The sequence below is a fragment of the Embiotoca jacksoni genome, unplaced genomic scaffold, assembly GCF_022577435.1.
Source record: "Embiotoca jacksoni isolate LCO1_2020_lvr unplaced genomic scaffold, fEmbJac1.0.p SCAF_5, whole genome shotgun sequence".
Taxonomy (NCBI): Eukaryota; Metazoa; Chordata; class Actinopteri; family Embiotocidae; genus Embiotoca; species Embiotoca jacksoni.
The window spans coordinates 100,563-105,885 of NW_027185403.1; positions in this window are offsets into that span (position 1 = coordinate 100,563).

A 5,323-nucleotide genomic window follows, 5' to 3' on the forward strand; every position below is an offset into this window, starting at 1 on the left:
TCCATGTGCTTTGTTTGACATGGACTTTTTTTTTTTTTTTTTTATTATAATTTATTAATTTACCAGGCCATCTGGTCCTGGCCTGAGTCACTCTCAGGTCAAACACTACTTTCACTTAACGTCAACAGAGCACGGGAGTCTTTTTTTTTTTTTCCTTTGAGGTGGGGTGTGTGTGCGAGGAACGTTTCAAAACATAAACGGTGTGATAACAGATACGCGTAAGCTAATAATCCCATATGTTATCACATGTACAACTGGGATAAGCCCTCGTTTCACTCTTCTCGAATGATACAGAACAATTTATGTACCATTTGAATTATGTATGCCCCTGTCATAAACATATGTTAACAAGTGTACTGGGATAAAACGAGACAAGACAAAAGTTATTAGCTATTAGCCATGCAATAGAAATTAAAATAGCAGTTTCATGTCTCTCTTATTTCCATAAATCCCAGTCGGACACGAGTAAAACAACTTGAACCCTCCACCACAGCTAAATTTCTGAATCCGACACTGTTTATTGTTTATTTTATAGTGTTCTGGAAGAAAGAAAGAAACCCCAGCAGGCCCCGACCGTCGCTGGTTTGTCCAGCCAGCTGCACCCCCTACGAAGGCGACCGTAACATGAAACACTTAACGGCAGCTCGACAAAGGTCATAAATGAAGTCAAGGTGTTAAGCAGGTGCAGGGAAAAAAAACAGAAGAGAGTGGGAGGAATAAAAGTGAGGGGGAAAAAAAAAGAGAAGGGATGAAGAGACGTTTCACCGGACAAACTTCGACCTCTTACTCCGTGCTGGACGGTGCTGTAATAAATTGCAGGTCGTTAAGGGTCCGGGCACCTCTTGGCGCCCACTTCAAAAGAACCCAGAGGTTCTGCCTGTTAGTCTCCGATTTGGCATGAAGGACGGGCAGGTTGTGATCCGGTTTGCTGCTCCGTGCCTCCACATCTGGCTGGCAGCACCTTGGCTGAAATTGAGACTTTGTGTCTCCTGAAGTTTTCTTGTGACATCTTTATGATCGCTCGCTGTTACTCATTGCAACACCCGCTGGGTTTTCTGGCCATATCTCTCACAATAAAGCCCACCCCTCCCCCCACCCGCACCCAACCGTCTCCCACTCGACGGTTCCCAGCGAGCGCCGGCATTAATGCGAAACATTCGGAGCGTCTTCCGATCGCAGGTCCACCGAGAAAGATGCTGCTAAGTGGAACCTTGCAGACGCGCTCGGTATCCATCTTGAGAGAGTTGTGAGCAGCGGCGAAACTAACCTGCACACCTTGTCTGCATTACTACAATGGAGGCCTTTTATGTTGCTCTCCTATCAATGAATCTATCTCGCCTGCACTGATTTATTGGTTGGCCTGGAAGTGCTCCCCCCAAAAAAACCTCCAAACCCCCCCTCCCCCCCTAAAGTTCTCCCTTTTTCTTTGCCCGAGTCGAAAGGAGAATAAAACAGGAGAATGGTGTGCAGTTCTTTGACCTGTGCACCCACCTCTGCTTGTCACCTTCTCTCCACAGCGGACCGAGCATGGAAACAGAGCTCATTGTGGGCTTTGAACAGGTGCAGAGTGGAAACCGTGAGCCAGAGAAGGTACATAAATTACACGGCATGCCGAATCGCAAAGCGCTGTTGCTGTGTTAATCTGCCAAGAGCTTTGAAGGCAGGACAAGTGAAAAAAAAAAAAAAAAAAAAAAGTCTTCATCCTGGATCTCAACTGCCACCATCAAAGGCTGACTGTACTGGAAATCTGAAAGCAAAATTTTTAAAAAAAAAAACATAACCATAAGCTCTATCCTGTTAGAGATCTTGAAGTTAATCTCCAGAGAAATCGCTTTTATAGGTACTTTTTGTGGAAATGCCACCAAACCTAAAGTTGATCATAAAGCTATCGGATACAAGGTAATGGCAAAGAGCAGCTGCACAAAAGTATTCACATGTTACATTGGCATGATGGATTTTCTACAGCTACTTTGCACTTCACGTCACGTCACTGATATCGTGTCAATTTACCGCGTCGGTCTGATTTGTGAGCTGAATAGGCCACAACCTGGCAATGAGCACGACATAATTTACAGGGTGTGCATAATTTTAACAAATTGGGGGTTTGGGCCTTGAAATTAATTGACAAAAACGTTTTGTTTTTTTTCTCCCTCAGAGTAAAGCTAAATATGTAGCCGAAATCGGCTTAAATAAAAAGTGGAGACAGAGGAAATGGGTATACGCGTTATGTGTTATGCAAGACAACCATTTTATAAAGTTTAAATGTAAAGCTCATGTAAAAATGTCATGTGACCTGACATGATCAGGGCTGTGTTCACATTTAACCAGAGAGCAGAGGAACCCTGGCAGTTTTGGCTCCTTTCTGTTTGTTGAGGAGGACCATTAGGTGAGTTCGTAAGATGCATACCGGATTTGTGCAATTTAGATTGCAGCACGATGCAGTTGCTGATTTCATGCATTACAGTGGAGTGGGCGTCGCTCCCAACTGATAATGTGATGCTTTTCATAAAAGTGGGATGCTAGCTCAGCCAACTATGTCTGAATTTTAAGTGACAGCTGTTGTGTTTTTAAAGTACATGCATGATAAATATTCAGTGAAAAGTCCTATGAGACTTCTTTACTCTTTGTCAGGATAAAACAACTGCATCGAGGTTACACCAACCTTTTTATTCAAAAGGAATAACTTTCCTCACGTAAACTTAGATATGGTAAATTGGTGTTTACAGTACGCCTGAGCTGGTGGGACGTCTGATCTTCCTTTTGTAAAATGAATAGAATGAAACTGAAAACAAATCATTTGTTTTTGCTCTCAAAAGTCAAGGTGTCGAAGTTTTGATCTTTCTGGTGGTCAGATATTAAACGTTTTTTCCCCTGTATCTCTCCTGAGGCGAGACCAGTGACCTCACTTCAACCCCACCTGCAGCCAATCTGCAATCAGCCCACTCAAACTCCTCCCAGTCTGACACTTTTACTTTGCCTGATTATACGTTTTTGGATCTTAAGCCATAGTTTTCCTAAACTTCTGTTTCGTTGTCATTGTGAGACGAGTTCGACCGATTTGGATCAATTTATAAGGGAAAAATTCTCACAGTACGACAGCTGCTGCATTCAAAGTCTACAAAGCAAGCAACCAATCGTAATATGACATGGTGTGACACAGGATATGAAGGCTGACGCAATATGGCATATGCCATTTAAAAAAAAAAAAAAAAAAAAAGTTTAGGGGAAAAACACTCACATGCACGTACCAAAAAAAAATGGAGGTGAAAAAAAGCTGTTTTTGTGACTTTGGCAAAGAAGAAAACCTTGTCTGAAATAAAACAAAAAAACTACCTTTCACTACTAGTTTCCCTCTGCTCACAATCTTAATGCTAAGCTCGGCTAATAGACTCCTGGATTGACCTGCATATTTTCCTCAGAGACATCGTTAATGCTAGTGTGCAATTGATAGTGCCAGTTAGGCAAACAATACTATTAAAAAATATTTAATAACGCATCGACTATTAGAACCTATTTTTGTTTCTGGTCAGATGTCCAAAACTAAATCCACCAGTCTTCCGCTGACAGGTGCCCAACATGGCTACCAGAGGAAAATATGTTTTAATAGTTGAAAAATCTGCAGAACTTCCATCTACTTTCAGTCCCAACAGCAGACAGGAAGTGTCAGGAACATATAGGGGGCAGGAGGGGGGGGGGGGGGGTGTCTGGGTGTTCTTGGCTTGGTGGGGCAGGACAGACAGGAGGATGTGACGTGTGACGGACAGGTTCATTGTGGAGCTGCAGGAGCCGGGCCGAGCCGAGCTGGACTCCCGACGGCGTCCGCAAGGTCTGTCGCTGCGGGACAATGAAGTCCTCTTCCAGCGGTTCTGCGCGAGTCCTCGGGACGCGGTGCCATCGCCGGGGGCAACAAGCATCTGACACCCAAGCACCTGGCCGCGTTTGATCGGTTGTCGAGACCAGAAAGCTGCGTGCGCGTACGGGCACAACCGACGGAGAGAAACGCACGTAAATTCATACGCACACATTTTAATCCTAATTCTATTTCGGTTGAAAAGATAACACTGCAGCCAAGAGGGGAGGGGAAAAAAAGAGGGGGAGAAAAAAGGAATGCAGAGGGCCGATTGGGGGGCATTCCCCTTTTTTTTTTTTTTTTTTTACCCTGACAGGAGAAATAAATCATCGCAATTATAAGCCGGGCCGAGTAAATGGGGACAGGTCACCCTTATCATTCCCAAGTTCAAGGTGTTTCCTGCTCATCCGAGCCAGCCGGGCTGCGTTGATGCCAGAAGAACCGTGGCCGGTGACTGGAGATCTAAATGTGCCATGGATGCTTGTTGAAATACTTGGCACAGTGCAGAGAGCTGTTCCTCTCCCATCCCAGGCAGGCGTAGATGTTCATACAGCAGCTCTGCTGAAGTATAGCAATGGTGATGAACATTTACAACTGCCGCCCGCACCGTTTGGTGAAACTAGACCCAGAATAATCGACTTTAATTTAATTTCCAGAGCCGTTTTAAATGCTCTGCATTTCTGTAAAAATGTTCTGCTGCAGCTCGTTGGATTGTTAAAAGCTTCCCAGATGCTCCGGTGAAGGTAGTTTGTGCATATGTGCTTGCACGTATTGAAAATACGACAGAAAATAAAAGAGAGAGAGGAGGTGGAAAGAAAAAGACACACCATCAATGTGTGTGTGTGTGTGTGTGTGTGTGTGTGTGTGTGTGTGTGTGTGTGTGTGTGTGTGTCTGTGGGAGGTGAGCTGCTGCCTTGCCAGTGCCTCTAACTACTCCAGCAGTCAACACGGACTCAAATTCAAACAGACGACGTTCGGCTCCAAAACAAATCATCCCTTCTTTTGACTCCTCCCTGCCAGACTCTGTGTGTGTGTGTGTATGTGTGTGTGTATGTGTGTGTGTGTGTGTGTGTGTGTGTATGTGTGTGTGTATGTGTGTGTGTATGTGTGTGTGTGTGTGTGTGTGTGTGTGTGTGTGTGTGTGTGTGTGTGTGTGTGTGTGTGGACTTCAGGAACATCAGCAGCCTTCTCTTTAATCCTTTGTTTCTTCGCCCTTTTTTCAGTCTTTCACCACCACCATCTGACTATTTTTTTGCTTTTATCCCTTTTCATTCCCCCCCTTCCCCCTCCCACCTCCCCGCCCCTCCACCCCACCTTTTTTTTTTTTCTCTCTCTCTCTCTCTCTCTTGTGGGTGCGAGTAGGGGAGTGCAGGACAGGGGGAAATTGGTGTAATGAATTTAGGGCGCTCATGCTTGCTGAGGCGAGCCTCCCTCGGCTGCTCGTAGCCATTAATCTTCCGCACTCTGTCAGAG